General features: G+C 42.8%; 1 pseudogene; it reads left to right on the top strand.

Moving 5' to 3' along the window:
* The window catches only part of LOC121570206, a 167232-nt pseudogene that overhangs the window by 90196 nt on the left and 55226 nt on the right, over nucleotides 1–21810 (top strand).

Here is a 21810-nt window from a genome sequence, read left to right on the forward strand (position 1 = left end):
AAACTTTTTTCAAATCTTTTTTTCTTCCAAAAAGAATAACAGTTGGGAGTATTAATGGTATTATTTTACATGATTTTTCACAATGTAAATTGTTTATAATAATAATAGGCCTTTAATTTCTTACATTCACAGCTAAAATGTACAACATTTTACCGCCAATATATATATTTTATGTAAATCAAATCACGACTCCGTGAATGGTGGTCCTCGAGAGCTTTTGATGGTGATTTGGTGGTCCCCGAAATGGAAAAGGTTGGGAACCGCTGGTCAAGTGGAAGGTGGGATATGTTGCCTTCAGTTTATATCCCAAGCCTCTGCATTAATTTGGCTGATTTCTATCAGGTCTCATGTTCAGACATGGCCCACAGGCCAGACAGGATAGCCAGGGGAGAACACGTGTTGACTCTGCTCAGAGGAAGTGAGCTAGTGAAAGAGGCAAAATATCCATTGCCTTTGCGGCTAAATATGTAACCCAAAGCTCGTCACACGATGTTTCCGTGTAAAACTTTACTGATCTGCTCCTTCCCTGACGGGTTGTTATTAGTTTTAGAGTCAAGCACAGAATTGTTTATGTTCTCTAAACAGTTAGCCTTGAAATTGTGAAGCAAAGACATAGGAATGTATTGGAAAAACGACATACCCTTACCATCTCTTTCATTTCATACCATCTTTTCCCTTCTCTTTTCAACTCTGACTTGTGCTCCTCTTTGCGTCCTCAAACTATTTGTCTTGACTCTCACGAAGGTCAATGCTAGGGAGGGAAAAGGGAGCTCTAAAAATATAGACAACTCCCCAGGAAGCAGAAATCAATGGCAAGGAATTCCTTGATATTTCATTTTTTATTGAATTTGTTTGTTTTTGTCAATTTGTTCCCCATATGATGATTTGTTACCAGTGATAGTATTCAATATTTCACATACACAACCTACTTATAAACCAAACTACATTATAGCGCTCTGAGGAGGTGGTGTTCTCAGCTATTTATTTGTCAGTTTGTTAGGATGGCTTTGCTTGAATAAACAGCAAGGTAAGGCAGCCTTGTAGTATAGATGCAGAAACATGTTTGCTAAACTCATTGTGAAGAAATAGGATCAGTGCTTGACTGTTTTGTAGCAGAATAGTGCTATCCTTGGTGTTTTCCTAAATGGCTTTGCTTGTCAATGGAATAGTCTCAACCACTCTCCAATGTGTCCAGTCAGACCCAAACCATACAGGTGTCTCTAAACCAGTCAACAAAGTGACCAGAGGTCTCAGTAGCACCTCCTGCTTCACTCGTCCCCAAGAAGTGGGCCCCTTCCCTGAGGTCCCTGTGCAAACACTACCCTCTGAGGTTCCAGTGGGCTTCAGTGTACAATATGGGACCCACCCAGGCTGTCTGCTAGCTCCCTCCCCATCTCTCCTCCTGCGTGGAGGGGGACATCGGCTGGGCAAACAGCACCGGAACCTGATCTCTAAATTTACACACCGCCTCCCACTGAGTCAGCCGCTGGCCACTGGCGGTCACACATTCCTACTGCATGTCTCCTACACAGTGCAGTATGCAACCAAGTCCATCTGTGATAAGGTCGGACATATATGTGTCATTCAGTAGGCATGAACTTGGTCCTGAGAGACGAGTTTCACTGCCTCTCTGGCAGGGAGGGGTCGTCACTGACTCCACAGTGAGTAATGTGCTTCCTGCGCCTGACAGGAAGTAGGACTCACCTCCTCCGTCCTTGCTCACACAGAACAGACCCCCCCCACACACACACACTCTCCCATGTGAAGCTCCAGGACTGTCTACACTCCGCCATCAGTGTGGGCCTGTTTGGAGTTAGAGGGCCTAATCAAGTTGTATTAGCTGTTCTATACTGGCTTTCCAGTAGCTTGATTCTCATGGGAACTCCTGATTTTGTCATAAGAGCTTCCTAACTTACTGGTTCTTATGTTTTCATCGGATCTATACAGTAGATTGAGTTTCCATGAAGAAGGTTGAAGATGTCAAACTCATAGCTACATATTTCTGTACCCTCTCTACTGTATTATGCAAACTTTTTCGTGTATGCCTGTGTGTGTGCCATCACTATCTGAGAGACCTTACTATCCCTTTTATCTGAGATTGATGTCCCTAAAAGTCCATGATGAAATGAAAGTGAGTGTCTTGAATCTCCATGTCCTTACCGGCCTTTCTACCCTCTCGCTGCAGTACATACTATCTCAGCCCAAATTCTGGGCAGTGGAGGTGACGGCGCTGTGTCTATGGACCAACCTCGAGAGGGGCAGCTCTCGACGGGTGGAGAGGGCCATGATGCAGACACAGGTAAGAGAGATGAGGGGTCACACAAACAAGGGGTTGGATTCAACGAGATACTCTATGACACACTGATGGCGAACAACACTATTGGTAGCCCTCAATCTCAAGTCTGATACTGTACATAAATGCACAGAATCAGCCTATATTATTTATAAGGCCAGTAATGCTGATCTGTCAAGTGAAGGCACTTGGCATCATACCATTTCCAGGGCTTACGTGCACAATTATATAAATTCCATACCTGGATTTACATTTTCTGTATGTCACATATGTCACATCATTAGCACAACAGTCTGCAAGCAGAACATGTGCTGCATGCCTTCTGAAATCCACACAGCCAGACTCTTCAAATCAGTATTCCCACTGAGCTGTCTCTGAAAGCACAGGGGACTTGTGAATAACCCGGTTCCTGTACCCGGCAGGATATTTGTCATAGTGTCTGTCTGTGAAGCCAGCCCACCCTCCTCTCTTCTCCCTCGCCGTCAGAGGAGAGAGGAAGCCACAGTTTAAGCCCCTGTATGAGGTGATTTAGTGTGGGACTGGCAACCTAGGAATCTACATGGGAAACTGAGGGAGAGCTTCCTTCTGTTGTGATGGGCAGTTTTGGGGGATGTTTAGACTTACTACAGTACCATTCTCAAGAATGCAAGTACTTTACCAATGTTTCCACACCCCTTTTTGCAGACAATCTCTCTCACAGACATACTTATACTTGCCCATGCACAGATGTATGATCTGGGAATAATTTATACTCTTCTCAGGGCTGCTTCAAACTGATGGGGATGACATCATGTTGTGTGTGCCTGTTGCTCTATCCAGTCCCAGCTTCAGTGTTCCAGGTGTGCAAGTGAGCTGTCAGTCGTAGACAGACGAGGTCAGAGTCATAAAGCAGGAGGTTGGGGCCTGGTATATGACGGTCCGACGTCTGGTATAGAACAGGAGACTCTTAAAGCAGCCAGACACTAGTGCTGCCCCATGGTTTTGTGACATAAAGGAAAGAGAAAATGAAAGTCTGGTTTCAATCTCCCTAGCTTCCCCTCCTAAAATGTTTGCACACGGAGCTCTGCACTCTTATCCCAAACCTGATTTGACAGACAGGACCTGGAGGGGGCGAAACAGCTGACAGGCGGGGGGGTTCAGTCATCTAGGGGGTGGGGGAGTCGCCTGTCCATCACCGTGCAAGGAAGACGTCAATCACTCACCGATCCCACCACTGACACCAAGCCCATCTCCACCCAGCCCTAATCCCCTGTGAGACAGACACGCTCAATCACCGTTTCTCCCAGAACGCCAGAACCCAAAGAGAGACACATCGGAGCGAGGATTGACAGGCCGCTCACACGCACCAATGACTGAGTTGGGGGGAATGGAGAAAATAAAATAGTTTGCCCTCCTTTGTTTCAAATTCTTTCTCCTTCACGCTGATGTGTTTTGACTTAAAATGTCCTTGGCTGCTGGAAGGGGGAAAAGTGGAGGAAATATGTAATGTGTTGAGTTGTTTCATGTCGGAGCAGGAATTATGAACCCTGTCCTGCTCCTATAAGCAACTTGGGCGACTTCTGTGAGGAAGCTGTAAGCTGGGCCCACAGTGGGTGGGTGTTTATCGCAATCAAGCCCCTCCTTGGGTGGAATACATAGCAGTGGCACTAATGGCTGCCCCTCAAGGGAATGAGTGATTAGAAAAAACTGCACTTCCCTCGCTTTGTTGTCTGTCATTTCCTCCCTTCTTTCCTGTGTTTGAGAGTGGACACCCAAAGTCCAGATGTAGACTGACCTGAGGGAAGGCTAGGTGAAATTCCCTTCCTATCATCTGATTGATTTATCTTTTCTCTTGCTCTTTTAAAGGTTTCACTCTCTTCATTTAGTAATGTGACATACACTGACTGTACAAAACATTAAGAATACCTTCCTTACATGGAGTTGCACCCCCTCCACTTTTGCTCCCCTGAACAGCCTCAGTTCGTCGAAATGTTCAACATGGATGCTGGCCCATGTTGACTCGAATGCTTCCCACAGTTGTGGCAAGTTGGCTGGATGTCCTTTGGGTGGTGGACCATTCTTGATACAAACGGGAAACTGTTGAGCGTGATAAACCCAGCAGCGTTGCAGTTCTTGACACAAACTGGTGCGCCTGGCACCTACTACCATACCCTGTTCTTAAATATTTTGTCTTGCCCATTCGTCCTCTGAATGGCACACATACACAATCCATGTCTGTTGTCTCAAGGCTTAAAAATCCTTCTCCAATTCATCTACACTGATTTAAAGTGGATTTAACAAGTGACATCAATAAGGGATCATAGCTTTCACATGGATTCACCTGGTCAGTCTATGTCATGGAAAGAGCAAGTGTTCTTAATGTTTTGTAGACTGTATATCCAGGAAAAAATTGGCTATTTCAGTATGAGGTTCCTTGTTTCATAATTCTATTACAGCCAATTACTTTGTTAATTACAGTCTATTACTCTCCTATCAGAGACTTGTAGACATTGAAAAGCACAGGATCTTTACCAGACAGGCTTTACTGTTATTAGTTCAATCAAGCTATTTCTTATTTTATTAAGGCAGTAGTGGTGTAAAAAATATAATATACAGTCAGTTACTTTTATTTCCCTGGCATGCCATAATTAGGTATTTGTTTTCACAAAGGTCATTAGGCGTAATGCAAACTGGGCTGCTGTTTCTGATGAATGAAACCAATAGCCAAGCCAACACCAGTAGTGAGTAGTTTATGACACATGTAGCTGGAGGACATTCCTAGCAATTGTCCTTATTTAGTTTAACGGCCTTACATTTTTGGAACTTGTTCCATCCAAACAAGGGTATTGAAAGTGCACTGGTCTTATTCTGAATGCAAATTTAATATTTATGCAACCTGTCAGATGGGGTGTTTTCCTTCCTTGTGCAGTTGTATAAAATCAATATTTTCTGGTTTACTGTATACTCATTCAATATACTTTACTTTAGAACCACCATCTGCAATAATTGTGTTCACAGAGCAACTAATAACTCAGTTCAGTGAATGGGGATGTTTTTACTCACCAATCTCCCCCACTACCTCTCATCTTCTCTGAACCACTCCCCAGTAGCCTGTGGCTCTCTCCGAAGGGTCTCTGGTCTACCAGAGCTCACCACATGCCAACCCTGTTTGTGCTTTGAAGCTATCCACTGGCCGTGGAGAAACAAAATTAGTTATTAGTCATCCGCAGAACAAACAAACCTTGCTTGCCATTAAGGGAAACTGATGGCATCAAGCCAACTGGAAATTTAATTTCCAGATGAGGTTGATGTTCATCCATAGGAACCGTCCTCGCTCTCCTTTCAAACTGGAATTTCCCTCCAATTGCTGGTTGTGTTGTGAGACTAGTAATCAGTTCTTTCACACCTGTCAACTAATGCAAACCTTTTCATAGAAAATAGGTTTTATTCTCTGCCTTTCTACCCTCCGACATTAGACTTTGTGCAGTCCACACTGTCGGTGAAATGCTAGCAGATATTGGTCTGTGGATGATTGACATATCCCATTTTGGAGGATGGTTGAATGTGCAGAGGAAGTATTTCATCCTGGAGCATCAAAGCCTTTGAAGCCGAGAGCTCTATCCTTTAATCGTGACAGCTGATCGGCTTTGCCTCCATGAATTCCTCTTCTGAGCTTTGCTGTTAGGATGTCAAACCTCCAACAGATGACATGGCACAGGATTGACACCTACACTTCTCCGATATACCCCCAAAAGGTAGTACAGGCCTCCTGTAGCTCAGTTGGTAGAGCATGGCGCTTGCAACGCCAGGGTTGTGGGTTCGATTCCCACGGGGGGCCAGTATGAAAAATGTATGCACTCGCTAACTGTAAGTCGCTCTGGATAAGAGTGTCTACTAAATGACTAAAATGTAAATGTAAATGATAACATAGCCTTTTTTTAGGCAACAGCCGTGTAAGTCACTTGGATGTGCTACCTTTTCCATCTTACAAATTCTTTGTAGGGGGGAACAAAAGTCCTGAGGAATTTAACTTTAGGTTCATAAAGAACAGAACCCAACTGCATGCATTATCAAATTAGAGCACCAACAATGTTAGAGCAAGGAAAAATGTCCTTTTCTCTAGTTGGTTTTGTGCATTGTTTCTCTGTAGCAAAAGAGAGCACTTACATCGACCTGGAAGACTGAAAGCTTGCTCTCAAACACAAGTGCAAAGGCTGTTTGTTTTGGCACGAATAGACACACAGTCCCATTAAATTCCTCATTCTGTTGAATTCTTACAGCTTTCGTTTTGCACTTGCTGTGTGCCCGCTCCCACTGCAGGCTGCCTGTTTTGACACACTGCGTCACTCGCTCTGACAGTGTCAGAGACTGGTGTTTTAAATGGAAAGATTGACTCTTAACGGTTGACTGGGCACGCTCATTCGTAGACGAGGTTTGTTTTGGATGTTACCGGTTGCCAGAGAGGATCTGCTGTTGCTTGTTGACAGGATTTAGTTAGATATTTTATTGGTAAAGACAACTTCGCCAACCACCCATTAAACTGACATAGACAAAAGATTAACATTGATGAAAATCATTTGGGCAGATGAGTAGTAATGGTCTTTGAGGGAGCTAGATCAGTATTAATCGGAAGCAGTGTCAGTTTGACGTCGACACTTTGACAGGGCATTGGATTTGTCTTTCAGAGTTAAAAAAGGTAGGAATGCTTTTTGTCTGAGTATATGTGTCTAGGTGTCTGTGTCCCCAGAAAATGTAATCACTGTGACTCACCTCTGGATTTCTTCCATCCCAGGCTGTAAAATACTGTATATCCTGTATCACTCTTACCCAATTTCCTCTTAATTTCCTATACAAGGAGCCCAATCACGTCCAAGCTGCCCAACTCCATCTACTGCTTATAATTAAACACAGTCAGGATCCATATCTCATTACAGGAGACTGGGCCCTGTCCACATCCCACTGATAACAACACCCAACCGAGCCAGAACAACAGGACTGAGGTTGAGGTTTATATGCCATGTTATAGGATGTTCGAATTCAGAAATTAAGAAACAATCTCATCGTTGTTAAATACTTAACTGTGAGTCAAGACCCATTTTAGACAGACAAATTGGATAGCAGTCAGCTGTGGCTCATTTGGTGTGGCTGTGAGAATTGTGTTTACTATTTATTCCTTGTCTTCCTGGATGCCCTCAGCCAGTGTTCATTGAGTACCTAATGTTTCCTTGCCCATTGCATAACCTGTCAATACAACAGCGATTGAGACAAAAGAGAGCTCTAAACCAGATATCAGGGTTGCACACTGTCAATCAATGCTCGTTTAGACCTGCTTCACCCACACCTCAATCAATCAGTACATTACAAGTTGCTCTTGACTTGCTCTACCAACTTTGCAGTTTAAATTCCTTTAATTTTGGGGGGTTAGTATTGGCACTTTGCCTGGGTATGACTGTCTATGTTGGTTGTCTCTCCTCTCCTCCAGACTATAGTGGATTACTTTGAGGAGAAGAGCTGTCCTGTGACGGAACGTCTGAAACTCTTCTACTGCTGCCAGGCTCCTCCCAGATGGGCTGTCCAGGTAACACCCCCTCATTACACCATCACCGCTGATTGGGTTTCTGATTTATGCTGATTGACTTTGAATTGGTTTCGTTCCCCTGGGAATGTGAACTTCCTATTAAGAGCCAATTCACTGTAACTGAAGTACCACACAGAGCAATGTCTTCCATCAAAGCTTTGACTTATGACTTGACCCATTGTAAGTCATGGCCATGATAAAAACATTATTTACGTCAGGCTTATATGAGTGAACCCTAAGTCAGGAGAAAAGGATGGGACCCATCTGCTAGAGGGACTGTCTTTGAACTCCATCACCACCGTGCTGGTCATATGTGAGTAGCTAGTGCGTCAGAGCCCTGATCTAATCTGGACACTTGGCATTCAGACAATATATCTGTCAGGCTGAAGCTCTGTGTTTGCGCCGGCTGCTTTCAAGCCAAAGGCCACCTGATGGCCTCCTCCACTCTAGGATGGCCACTAAAACAGTACATCTATGTCCTTCATCAACTACCAGACAGTTATTGCCCCTCAGGGTAGGAGCTGCATTAACCATGTAGTTTATATATGGTGTTGCAAGTAAGGCTCATCTGTTTTTCTCTGTCTGTGTATATATTCTGGGAGATGAAGAGTGAGTGATGAGTATTTTTGTTAGTCTGTATTTGTAGCTTTCAGAAAGATGGTTTGTCAACTGTGGATGTTTATTTGTGTTGTATTTTGTGTTGACTGTGCCGTTCCTGGCACATAGTCAGTTTCTTCTTCCTCTTACTACATAGAAATGACAGCATCTGGCAGCGAAGGCGTTTTGAGCAGTGGCATTTGCTTACATTTTCAGCTGGTTGGAAATGTTTCCCCTTTTAATTAACTATTTGCTGTTGTCCAAAGCCAATGCTCCTCAATACCATCAGTCAATACAATGTTTACCTAGGTAGAGTGGGAGACCCACAGACAGACATAAAAAGGGTGAGAGGTAGATTGGTAGGGACAGGCCTGCCCAACAGATGCGGGAGAAGAGGTGAGATTGCAAGGGAGAAGGGAAGCAAGATATTGTAGGGGTGTAAGAAAGGGAGGGAGGAAGAGATATGGCAAGGAAGAGGGAGATTGAGGGGGAGAGTGTAGAAGAGAGGGGAAAGAAAAAGAGATCAGTCGGGTAGGATACATTGCCCAGGCTCCATGTAATAACGGCGAACAGCAATAAAGCTGGAATTGAAGGCACCCTTTTATTGCCGCCTGGGGAATTGAACGTGCAGAGAATCGTGGGGCTTTGATAATGCATTTTCTCCTCAGCGAGGCGTGTAACTATGGCCATGCCTGCGCACAGAGGAGCTGTGTTGGGAGAGGAACGACAGGGAGATGGGTTGAGATAGCCGATATTGTAGGTCAGGGTTCCCCAACTGACGCCCCCCCCATTGCTGTTCGCAGTGATTTTATCTGATCTCCAAAGTTTTCTGAGCAAAAATTAAAAGTTTTTTGTTTTATAATATTTTTATTGTTGGACATAAAAGACTGCAAAAACACCTGCAAATCAGCTCCAAGTGATTTTAATTTCAGAAATCTGTTCCAAAGTATTCCCATGCATAATAGAGATATATGTGATCGTCAGGGTGGAAAATTAACTTTTTGGTCCACCAGCCACTGTGGCAGGTAGATTGAAAAATCGACCATGCCCTGAGCTCGTGAAGTGAGCGCTACTGAAGCTAAATTGGAGCGGGCGAGAAGGCCGACGCTCCAGCCTTTGGGAAACTCTCTCCACGCTCCAGTCAAATTAGGCACGCTCACATATTTTGGCCTGTGTACGTAGTTAAAAGGTTGAGTAAGTACATTTTTGTCCACAAATCTACCCACATTTCTGTAAATAGTTTATGATAAGTGAATGACATAATGTAGTTATTTTGTTAGATATTTCTCCCTATTAGCTCAAATCTTATATTTTCCTATACAATTTTTGCTGTCTCGCTAGCTGTTCGATCCGAACAATAGTATCCCTCCTCTCCCTACCCCCCCAGCAGTATTTAGATTTGGTTGATTAATTACCTCAGCTGGCCCTTAGCGCCGTCCGCCGCGGGTAAACAAACCCGCCCTAGTTACGTCTCTCTCCTTGCTCTTTAACCGTTTACACTTGTGGGAATTAGCCTATATGGATAGGGCTAAATTGAAGTGTTTTTTTACAGAAGACCTATACAAAGCATATGCATAACCATGGTAGCAATTGAAAGGGAACAGTTTCGAGGTTATGGGAAAGTTAGGTGAGGACACAACAGTTCACCTGACACAAGACTGAATCCAAACATGACACTATTGATTTTGTGAATTTTACATTTACTGTTGTTTTCGCTGCATTTGTTTATAACGAAATCTGAAAATACTCTGGATACATTCAGTAACATTATAAGAATATTTCTGGAAAATGTGGGGTAGGTGCAACATAAGACAAAAAAATGACAAGGTTTGAGTGAGAGGACTAACTGGTGACTCCAAGTAGCCACACACCTCTCCAAGTGTGCGAAGTTCAAAACTAATTTCAATGCACTTTTATGACTCAAAGAAAAGTCTTTTTTTTTGCTCTCCTAGGTGTGCTGTTGAGGAACTAGATCAAGCACACTTGTAGTTGTTTTATTTGGAACACAACCCTGCATCCCGCCTCACACAATTACTGAAGGGCCGGACCATCTTTTATTGGTCTGGGCTGGTGGAAAAAAATGTATGATTAAAAAAAGATATACTGTGTATATATACCCTGAGTATACCAAACATTATGAATACCTTCCTAATATTGAGTTGCAACCCCCTCCCCCGCCCAGAACAGCCTCAATTCGTCGGGGCATGGACTCTACAAGATGTCGAAAGCGTTCCACAGGGATGCTGGCCCATGTTGACTCAAATGCTTCCCACGGTTGTGTCAAGTTGGCTGGATGTCCTTTGGGTGGTGGACCATTCTTGATACACACAGGAAACTGTTGAGTGTGAAAAACCCAGCAGCATTGCAGTTCTTGACACAAACCGGTGCACCTGGCACCTACTACCATACCCCGTTCAAAGGCACGTACATTTTTTGTCTTGCCCATTCACCCTCTGAATAGCGCACATGCACAATCCATGTCTGTTGTCTCAATGCTTAAAAATCCTTATTTGACCGGTCTTCTCCCCTTCATCTACACCAGCGTTTCCCAAACTCATTCCTTGGGACCCCAAGTGGTACACGTTTTGGTTTTTGCCATAGCTTTACACAGCTGATAAAAAAGAATCAAGCTTTGATAATTTGAATATGCTGTGTAGTGTTAGGTCAAGAAACTAAACGTGCACCCCCTTGGAGTCGTGAGGACTGAGTTTGGGAAACGCTTGATCTACACCAACCTTTTCTGAGTCAAGATCACTTTCTGAGTCAATATGCAAGCCGAGCTCTACCGCTCATTTTTTTTTATATGACTTAAATATCGTAAGCCTATGCAATATTAACCAATTAAAAACAGTTTTGTAGCAGTAAGGTTTGTGCAGTAGGCTATAGTTGAGGCTGCCTCTCACCCGACTCACCGTCCCTCCGCTCTCCCTCCCTCCACTGAGAAAAGGGGACAGTCTTCCAGCTAATGGCAAAACAAGTCACACTACATTATTTCTGCGTCATGCACCAATTCATGTTACTCCTATGACCAGGGTTAAATATTCCTCAATGAAAAAGACACGCCGCTAATAATAACGCAAGCTTATCGGAACACTTTGCTTTACTCATTCATTGCAGCTGCAGTGGAAGTAGGGAGAACATGCATTTTATGGCTTATAAAAGTGTTGAACAAACTGTTGACACTGCTGAATAACAACTTAATCATGAACTTACTCGTAAAAACAGCAGTTCTTTGCTGTATTCGTTGAGTCTCTCTAGTCATGGTTTTAAAAGTTTTGAAATCTCACAGTATCAGCTTTGCTGTGCATTCGAGGTTTATTTTTACAGTCTATGGCTGATTGGCCAGCAGTAGGCCTATACTACAGGAAAAGGAGGGCCGAGCATGCCCCCATTCTCATTGACGGGGCTGTAGTGGAGCAGCTTGAGCGCTTCAAGTTCCTTGGTGTCCACATCACCAACAAACTATCATGGTCCAAACACACCAAGACAGTTGTGAAGGAGGCAAGACAACGCCTATTCCCCCTCAGGAGACTGAAAAGATTTGGCAAAGTTATACAGCTACACCATCGAGAGCATCCTGACTGGTTGCATCACCGCCTGGTATGGCAACTGCTTGGCCTCCGACCGCAAGGCGCTACAGAGGGTAGTGCGTACGGCCCAGTACATCACTGGGGCCAAGCTTCCTGCCATCCAGGACCTCTATACCAGGCGGTGTCAGAGGAAGGCCCTAAAAATTGCCAAATACTCCAGACACCCTAGTCATAGACTGTTCTCTCTGCTACCGCACGGCAAGCGGTACCGGAGCGGTCCAAAAGGCTTCTTAACAGCTTCTACCCCCAAGCCATAAGACTGCTGAACAGCTAATCAAATGGCTGTTTACACTGCTGCTACTCGCTGTTTATTATCTATGCATAGTCACTTTACCCCTACCAATATGTACATATTACCTCAATTACCTCGACTAACCTGTACCACCGCACATTGACTCGGTAACGGTACCCCCTGTATATAGTCTCGTTATTGTTATTCTATTGTAGCTCTTTTAGTTTTTACTTTAGTTAGTTTAGTTTTTCCTAACTCTTATTTTTCTTAAAACTGCATTGTTGGTTAAGGGCTTGTAAGTAAGCATTTTACGGTAAGGACTACACCTGTTGTATTCGGCGCATGTGACAAATAAAATGTCACTATTGATTTGATAGGTGCGCTTGATTTGCTCTCTGGGCATGCCAGGTAGGCGGAGTTCTACCTTCAGACACATGAAATTATTCAAAATGGGAACACTCTGCCTACCCTGCGCAAGGCTGCTGAATCAAGTGCACCTACCGGCAACGGCGTAAAACACATTTTAAAAAATGGAACGCAAGGCTTTATCGTTGTTGTTTTTTTACAGAAATGTTTGGTGATCGACTAGGAATGCCTTGAAGATCAACCAGTCCATCGCGATCGACCGGTTGGTGACCACTGATCTACACTGATTTGAAGTGGATTTAACAAGTGACATCAATAGGGAGATCATAGCTTTCATCTGTATTCACCTGGTCAGTTTGTCATGGAAAGAGCAGGTGTTCTTAATGTTTTGTGCACTCTGTGTATACAGTGCATTCGGAAAGTATTCAGACCCCTTGACTTTTTCAAAATTTTGTTACGTTACAGCCTTATTCTAAAATTGATTAAATAAAACATTTTCCTCATCAATCTACACACAATACCCCATAATGACAAAGTGAAAACAGGTTTTTAGACATTTTTGCAAATGTATTAAAACTACAAAACAGAAACAACTTATTTATTCAGACTCTTTGCTATGAGACTCGAAATTAAGTTCAGTTGCATCCTGTTTCTATTGATCATCCTTGGGAGGTTTCTACAACTTGATTGGAGTCCACCTGTGGTAAATTCAATTGATTGGACATGATTTGGAAAGGCACCCACCTGTCTATATAAGATCCCACAGTTGACAGTGCATGTCATAGCAAAAACCAAGCCATGAGGTCGAAGGAATTGTTACTAGAGCTGTGTGTGGTCCCCAAGAACATAGTGGCTTCCATCATTCTTAAATGGAAGAATTTTGGAACCACCAAGACTCTTCCTAGAGCTGGCCGCCCGGCCAAACTGAGCAATCGGGGGAGAAAGGCCTTGGTCAGGGAGGTGACCAAGAACCCGATGGTCACTGTGACAGAGCTCTTTGGATGTAACAAATAAACTTGAAACGGGGGAATGTTTACTAGTTGCTCAGGAGGTAAAGGGGAAGTCAGATGTGTGTAATACATTTGACTAGTTGTGGAAAATACTGAAGATCAAGAAAAAGAAGGTATGGAGCAAGCGCTGCGTGCATATTACGTGTGCCAAACAGGTGCTGTTAGATTACAATATAATTTTTCTGACCGTTTGGAACAGTGTAAACACAAATTAGATTATAAGCGTACCAGAGTGTTGTAAAAAAAAAATATATATATTATTTGTTTGTAAAGCCTTTATTACAGCAAAGACTAAAAACAGTCACATTCATTCGTGAATGCAATTTCCGAAATGGAACAATTTAGGCCTATTTATTGTTTACGATAATTATTCAAAGCTTGCTTTGTTATTATAAAACGAAAATGCTTGATTGCATTTCACATCATGAATTACTCGTATGCATTGTGATGACCTGAACAAATAAATAATTGATTGATACAGTAGCCTATATAAGTATTAAAATATAGGCCTAAGTAAGTTATGGTATTAAGACTAAACTGGATGCGCTCTTAGGCCTACAGCTCGATGGTGGTTATACAAGGCTGCTATACTAAGCCTACTAATGATAATGACATTACTTACTATTATAATGATGATCACAATAATAATAGTAATATTAACAATAAGAAGGAAAAAGGAGGGTTATTATTATATAATATTTTGGACAATTTGGAACAGTGTAAACACTAAATAAATTATAAATAATACCAGAGAGGCTGGTCTAACGAATAAAAAAGAAAGCCTTTATTACAACATAGTAAAGATTAAAAACAGCAGAATTAGTGAAATAGTTTCTAACGTGGTTGTGTGAGGCTTAGAGCTCCCGGAATCAGTTGGCTATTAAACAAACACTCAAACAGGCAATAGAAGCAGGATCTGTCTTACTTCCGTAGATATTTATGGAGGATTTATAAAGCCAGGCACATTTAACAGTTAGGCTATTGATTATAGACCTTATTAAGTTGGGGTTTCCTCTCTCCTCATTTTTCTTAGACAATTGTGGCAAGGGGTGTTTTCTCATCTCCTAAATCTGCTGCTGCCTCCGCCACATTGTTCTCAACACCAATATGCTGGTTAACTTTGCTATTATGCAGATAGCAACATGGTCTAGGAAAAGGTGGCAATTCAACAGCGCAATGATGTGTTTCAGAACAGAGACCACTATCCAACGTGGGAGAAGGCGCATTTGTTATAAAATAATATTGTTTTTATTTGCGTTGCACCATTGTTCTTGCATAATATAACCATATACAAGTTCAGTAGCACATGTCTAAGACTGATGGACTGTGCCATCCCCATTGCCTCCACAATGGATCAGTCCACCCAGACCGGCGTGAATCAGACAGGTGCCTTGTACACCATGATGATTTTTTGGCTGACCAAACAGTCGACTAAATGGGGTCAGCCCTATAAGACATTAACAAAATACGTAAGTGATTCGTATTTTCCTTCAACTTTCTGAGGCACCGGCCCGGGAATGCCCGTCTGGGTGTGCGCATTTATCTACCACTATGTAGCTGTTAACGATGATGCTAATGACAACCGTCTTCTGGTAGATGAAAAGGCTTTCCCAAAAACCTTCTCAATTAAATGTTTACTACAAAGTAGTATATGCATACCTGGCAGAATGATATCATGATTATTTGCATAAATTCAGTGGTGATTTGTTCAGCAACTCTGCAATCACGTGTGCTACAGAAACACTGCTAACCAAGCAAGGCTCTTGCTGATGCACACCTAAATTAAAGGGTATCTACTAGGGATTAATATTTTCCCCAAAATCGACCATATTTCAAAACCGGGAATCATTCATATTTAACCCAAAAAAACTAAAATGGAGAAAACAGAATTAGGCACAAAATGAAACCGATTTTAAAGGGCCCTACATTATATGGCTCCTATTCCTGCGTTAATCCTATCATCACTAACGGTACTGACCGAATGTTCTACCAGACCGAACGTTTAAATGTGTTGTAGGCTAAATGTCCATGCTAAGTTTCAGTTCCAACGGGTCATTGCTGTAGCCTACAGAAAATGTCATCTTGGTTGTCAAAAGTTATAAGATAATAGGATCCACACGCTGGTATACATTACTACTAAAGGACAATAGGATGCACAAGTGAGTATACTGTGCATTCGGAAAGTATTCAGACCCCTTGACTTTTTTCACGTTTTGTTACGTTACAGCCTTGTTCTAAAATTGATTAAATTGTGTTTTTTCCTCATCAATCTACACACAATACCCCATAATGACAAAGCGAAAACGTTTTTTTTGAAATTGTTGGAAATGTATTAAAAATATAAAACGGAAATATCACTTTTACATAAGTATTCAGACCCTTTACTCAGTACTTTGTTGAAGCACCTTTGGCAGCGATTACAGCCTTGAGTCTTCTTGGGTATGACGCTACAAGCTTGGCACACCTGTTTTTGGGGAGGTTCTCCCATTCTTCTCTGCAGATCCTCTCAAGCTCTGTCAGGTTGGATGGGGAGAGTCGCTGCATAGCTATTTTAAGGTCTCTCAAGAGATTCAAGTCCGGGCCCTGGCTGGGTCACTCAAGGACATTCAGAGATTTGTCCCGAAGCCACTCCTGCATTGTCTTGGCTGTGTGCTTAGAGTCGTTGTCCTGTTGGAAGGTGAACCTTGGCCCCAGTCTAAGGTCCTGAGCACTCTGGAGCAAGTTTTCATCAAGGATCTCTCTGTACTTTGCTCCGTTCATCTTTCCCTCGATCCTGACTAGTCTCCCAGTCCCTGACGCTGAAAAACATCCCACAGCATTATGCTGCCACCACCATGCTTCACCGTAGGTATGGTGCCAGTTTTCCACTAGACGTGATGCTCGGCATTCAGGCCAAAGAGTTCAATCTTGGTTTCATCAGACCAGAGAATCTTGTTTCTCATGGTATGAGAGTCCTTTAGGTGCCTTTTGGCAAACTCCAAGCGGGCTGTCATGTGCCTTTTACTGAGGACTGGCTTCCGTCTGGCAACTCTACCATAAAGGCCTGATTGGTGGAGTGCTGCAGAGATGGTTGTCCTTCAGGAATGTTCTCCCATCTCCACAGAGTTCTGTCAGAGTGATCATCGGGTTCTTGGTCACCTCCCTGACCAAGGGCCTTCTCCCTCGATTGCTCAGTTTGGCCGGGCGGCCAGCTCTAGGAAGAGTCTTGGTGGTTCCAAACTTCTTCCATTTAAGAATGATGGAAGCCACTGTGTTCTTGGGGACCTTCGATGCTGCAGAAATGTTTTGGTACCCTTCCCAGATCTGTGCCTCGACACAATCCTGTCTCTGAGCTCTACGAACAATTCCTTCGACCTCATGGCTTGGTTTTTGCTCTGACGTGCACTGTCAAATGTGGGACCTTGTATAGACAGGTGTGTGCCTTTCCAAATCATGTCCAATCAATTGAATTTACCAAATGTGGTCTCCAGTTAAGTTGTAGAATCATCTCAAGGATGATCAATGGAAACAGGATGCACCTGAGCTCAATTCGAGTCTCATAGCAAAGGGTCTGAATACTTGTGTAAAATAAGGTATTTCGTTTTTTTATTTTTAATACATTTGCAAAAATGTCTGAACCTGTTTTCGCTTTGTCGTCATTATGGGGTATTGTGTGTAGATTGATGAGGGGGAAAATGTAATCCATTTTAGAATAAGGCTGTAACATAACAAAATGTGGAAAAGGGGAAGTGGTCTGAATACTTTCCGAATGCACTATATATATGGAAAAATAAATGTTTAAGAACAGATAACTCTTGGTCGACCAAGATTTTTTGTTGTTGTCAGGAACTGCCCTAATGTCTTATCATCATCTTGGGCAAATTAATTAATATTCTAATAAATTCAATACGTTTTGTTGATTTCCTACTAAGTTCTAAAATGTTTCCCCAAACTGGAGATTTAAACAATGATGGAGGATCCTCCAATTCTGGTTCATCGACCCCAGCACTCGCCATCGTACAGAACTAGTTCCCAGCTGCGCCTCACAAAAGGATAGTTTGAAATGCGGCAATTAAGATTAGAATTTTGATTACAATGTGTGCATAGGCTCTAGTTGTTTTAACGGAATAGCCTACAATGTTTTTTCAGCTCAGATTTACTAGAGACATACAACACAGTGTAGCCATAGCCTATAGGCCTAGTGTTTCAATGTTTGTATATATGTATTTTTTTATGTATTCATTCGGGTTCAAAGTGCAGGCCAACCCTGTACCACCATTACACACCTAATTTCTACTGGTGTGAGCGTTGAAAGGTTCAGTGCGGTCAAAGACGTGATTTTCCTGTGTTTTATCTATACTGTATTTCCACACTGAGGTTGGAGTAATACTGTGAAATTGTGAAAATTATGAAAATGCCATTTTAGTGTAAGAGCTGAAATTTCTGCCTGTTTTGGTGGGATGGAGTTTTTGCCTGTCTGGTAACATCACCAGTCGGAAATGTGTTAATAGACCAATAAGAAAGAGATCCAAACCTCTCTGCCAATAACAGCTAGTTTTCAGTTTTCCCCTCCCCACTCAGACCACTCCCAGACAGTCCTAGCATAATTCTTGCTTGAGACATTGCTCTTTGCTAAGAAGCTATTTTTGTCTCTTTTTGACCATTTTAATTGAAAACAATCACAAGGTACTTAATTGTTACCCAGAAATTATTTTATATTGAGATAAAAACGGCAGCATTGAACCTTCAAAACGTAGTTTTGCTATCCCATGTCTGAACCACTCTCCTATATCCCATCTACAGAAGCAGCTGGCCAGCCTGCTGACAGACCTGGGCTGCACCAGCTCAGCCTTGCTAATCTACGAGAAGCTGGAGCTGTGGGAGGATGCTGTCATCTGCCTGGAGAGGATGGGCCAGCATGGCAAGGTACAACACAGCCATTACAACCACCAGAAAAACTGTGACTTCCCCTCAGGCACATTTAATACCCATTGCTTTACACAAAAGACAATGTCATTCTTCGTATTAAACATGGTTACCATCACCACACAAACAAACTCAAGAGAGAAGCTCATCTTGCCCACACTGGAAGAAAAGTGAATATCACCGCTCTTTCCATCCACCCTGTTACCTAGCTATCTCGCTCTGTTCCCTACTCCCTCCTTCTCTGCCCCCTTCCCTCTATCTGTCTGTCTTTGGTGAGCACATGTTTATGCACTCATTTGTGTTCTCGGGCCTTCCAGCTGTCAGACGAATCAGTCCCAGGGAGATCTGGCTCTGTTTCCCTGCCGTTATTATTAACCTGTCTGGCCCCCAGGGCCCCCCTGGGACACACTCCCAGATAGACAGAAATATAGCATGTTTGGGTTGGATCACTCTATCACCTATCCCTCTTGGTGGCGCTGATTTGAATATTCACTTTGGTCTCTTAATGGTGGAACAGGCTATGGAAATACAGGTCACAAGGGTAGCCTACAGCACCAATGGCATTGGTTTTAGACTGTTTTCCACAGAGGCAGACAGTAAAGAATCAAAGATGTGGACGTATGACAGCTGTTTGTTTTTGTTGGTCCTCCTTTTTGATAGCGGATCGTTTTCCTATTTTTGGGGAGGAAAAGTCTCAAATGTTTACACAGGTGTTTTTTTTCTTCTCTCGCCCAACCTGCAAGTGCTCTCGGTCAGAATTGACTGAGGTAATGAAGCAGAGCAAAAATAAGGAGCCAGAGGTGAGGCAACCTCCTCTCTCGCACTCTTGCACCTGTCAGAGAATGTTCTGTCAAGTCCTAACAGAATCGTGGCGTGCCACACCAGGCCAAGAAGAGAATCCTGTAACACCGTCCACCATATTGCTGTGGTTATGAAAGTCATTGATGAAACCGATGCCAGATTTGTCACAACTGCTCTGAGGATGTTCTCCCAAACCATTACGCAATGGACATCTGGTTAATTCTCAGTAAGATTCTCACTGAAGTATTTTCTTTCCATCTTCATCACCCCTTGTCCTTTTAGTCATCGACCTGTTTAAGTGACCTCTCAGCATGATTCACAGGGTTCTTTCTCATAAATTCTCTGTAATAGCTAGTATCACCACATCAATCTCTCTGGATCAACAGGGCTTGGCTTGGACAGATTGAGCAGAAATGAGTATTCCACACACACACACACACGCACGCATGCGCGCACACACATACCAGTGCTCCCTCCAGCTGACCCGTACATAGCCGCTGCTCACAGTCCCAATCCTGAATGTGAGTCCTGCAGGGCATTGTGCTCTGTTAGTGAATTACAGCTTGTTTTGTCTTCCAATATGGTTACAGATGTCAATTTTGGTCAATAAAAGAAGTCCTCCACACTAAAACCATGCACTTTGGCCCCAGCCAGCACTCCGTGTAACATGATAAAAAAGGCAATCCATTTGTCTGGAGAAGACTTGGGTGGATTCCAGCCGGTAGCCAAGCCCTGTTCCTGCTCTCAGTGTCTGAATGCATGCTTAATGTGAGTGAGCCTGACCTGGCCACAACCTGAGAAAAATAATGAAACTAAAATAGAGAAACAGAGGAATGCGGAGAGAGGAAGGGAGGCCTGCGTTAAGTCAATTTCTGTTGAATTAGTTTGATAGCTCTAGAGTTTTGAATGCAATTGTTGTATTACACCAGCCTTATGGATGAGCCATCCGTGTAAATCTTACATGGAAATAAAGATGAAACATTGAACAACACTTATATGGTATAACCCAGGCCAAAATATCCACATTTTAAATAAAGGTATAGTATTGACAAATGTTTAAAGCACTTCCGTTGCACAAATGGGACAGTAAATCACATATGAATATCCCGGTACACGCAATTCAGAGAGTATATGTTCGCATTCACAACTCATGAATGTTGTTCAATTTCTTGAAATATTTTAAGCCTGATTGGATTCCCTTCAATGTGCTACCGCACCATGAAAAATTACTCTCCCCTCACAAAAATGTGTCATGGCTCCCATAGTAAGACAGGGCCCATTTATAAAAGCAACAGATATAGCCAAAGGGTGATTCCACTCTACCCTTAACCAAGGCTCAGTGAGTTCAGAGAACTCCTTATGTGGTTTTCCCAGCACAATAAGGGTGTCTGTACTTGGAGGAGTACTGAATCTCTCCTTTTCTCTCCCTCTACTTCTCGCTCTCTCTCTTTATGGAGGAGCACACTGGGGGTTCTAACTGGTGGCCATGCTCCAAGGTTATAAAAACCCAATTCACAATCACCCTTTTCCATTTCCCCCAGAAGATCTACTGAAATACTTCTAATGAAAGTCATTCTCCAGTGAAAAGCACATCGTCTCAGTCTGTCTTATTGCCTGGCAAGAGCATGTCAAGGGCATGGTCATAAGAGAGCTTTCTAATCAATTAGCCTAATTCTTTGCCAGCAGTTGGCTGTAGGGGTGCCCCATTGATGTTGTGAATATAACCTCCCTAACATGCTTTTTTTCTTGGTAATAAAATCTCGCCTTCCTTTCTGGGAAACAGTCAGACATTTTCCCTCTTTCCTGGGTGTGTAGCACCCCTCCAAATAACTGAATGGTGGTAACTATAGGATTTACTGCAGTACTGATGACTGTGAAACTGTTATAAATATTTGTTGAAGGGATCAGGCTCCACCGCCAGCGGTGGGTGTGTGGTCTGGAAAAGGCCATGGAAGCCCACTTCTTTTTGATCAGCAGCACTAGTGTGCTGATGTGATGACTGTTTTGTAACCCCTAAGGACGTTATTGATATTTAAAGAAAAATCCAATGGAAATTGTTTTAAAATGGGCTGTAAATTGTTGGCTAGCTCCCTCTGTAGAGGAAAAAAAGGGGTTATTTCTAATATAAATGCACATGTCTTCTAAGATAAGTTTTCCCTTGTTGTACTATAGTATAGTGTGGCCAGCGTAAATACAAATAATGTGAAATATGAGTGCCATAGATTTACCACTGTAATATCACAGCCACAGAGTCATAATGATATTTCTACTCAGTGGTTAAATTATTGGAAAAGCAAAGCTGAGAGAAAGAGAAAGAGACTGCTTACTACTGATAATTGTCTCCAGCAATTTTCTGTCATCGGTAGAGTTGCTGAACTCCCCTTACTTTTCTGTGGTGTTATTCCCCTTTTGTCAACCCAATCTGTGATTTGCAGAGGTCCATGCTCATCTACTATTCA

Source organism: Coregonus clupeaformis, chromosome 1, assembly GCF_020615455.1.
Source record: "Coregonus clupeaformis isolate EN_2021a chromosome 1, ASM2061545v1, whole genome shotgun sequence".
In the NCBI taxonomy this organism is placed as follows: Eukaryota; Metazoa; Chordata; class Actinopteri; order Salmoniformes; family Salmonidae; genus Coregonus; species Coregonus clupeaformis.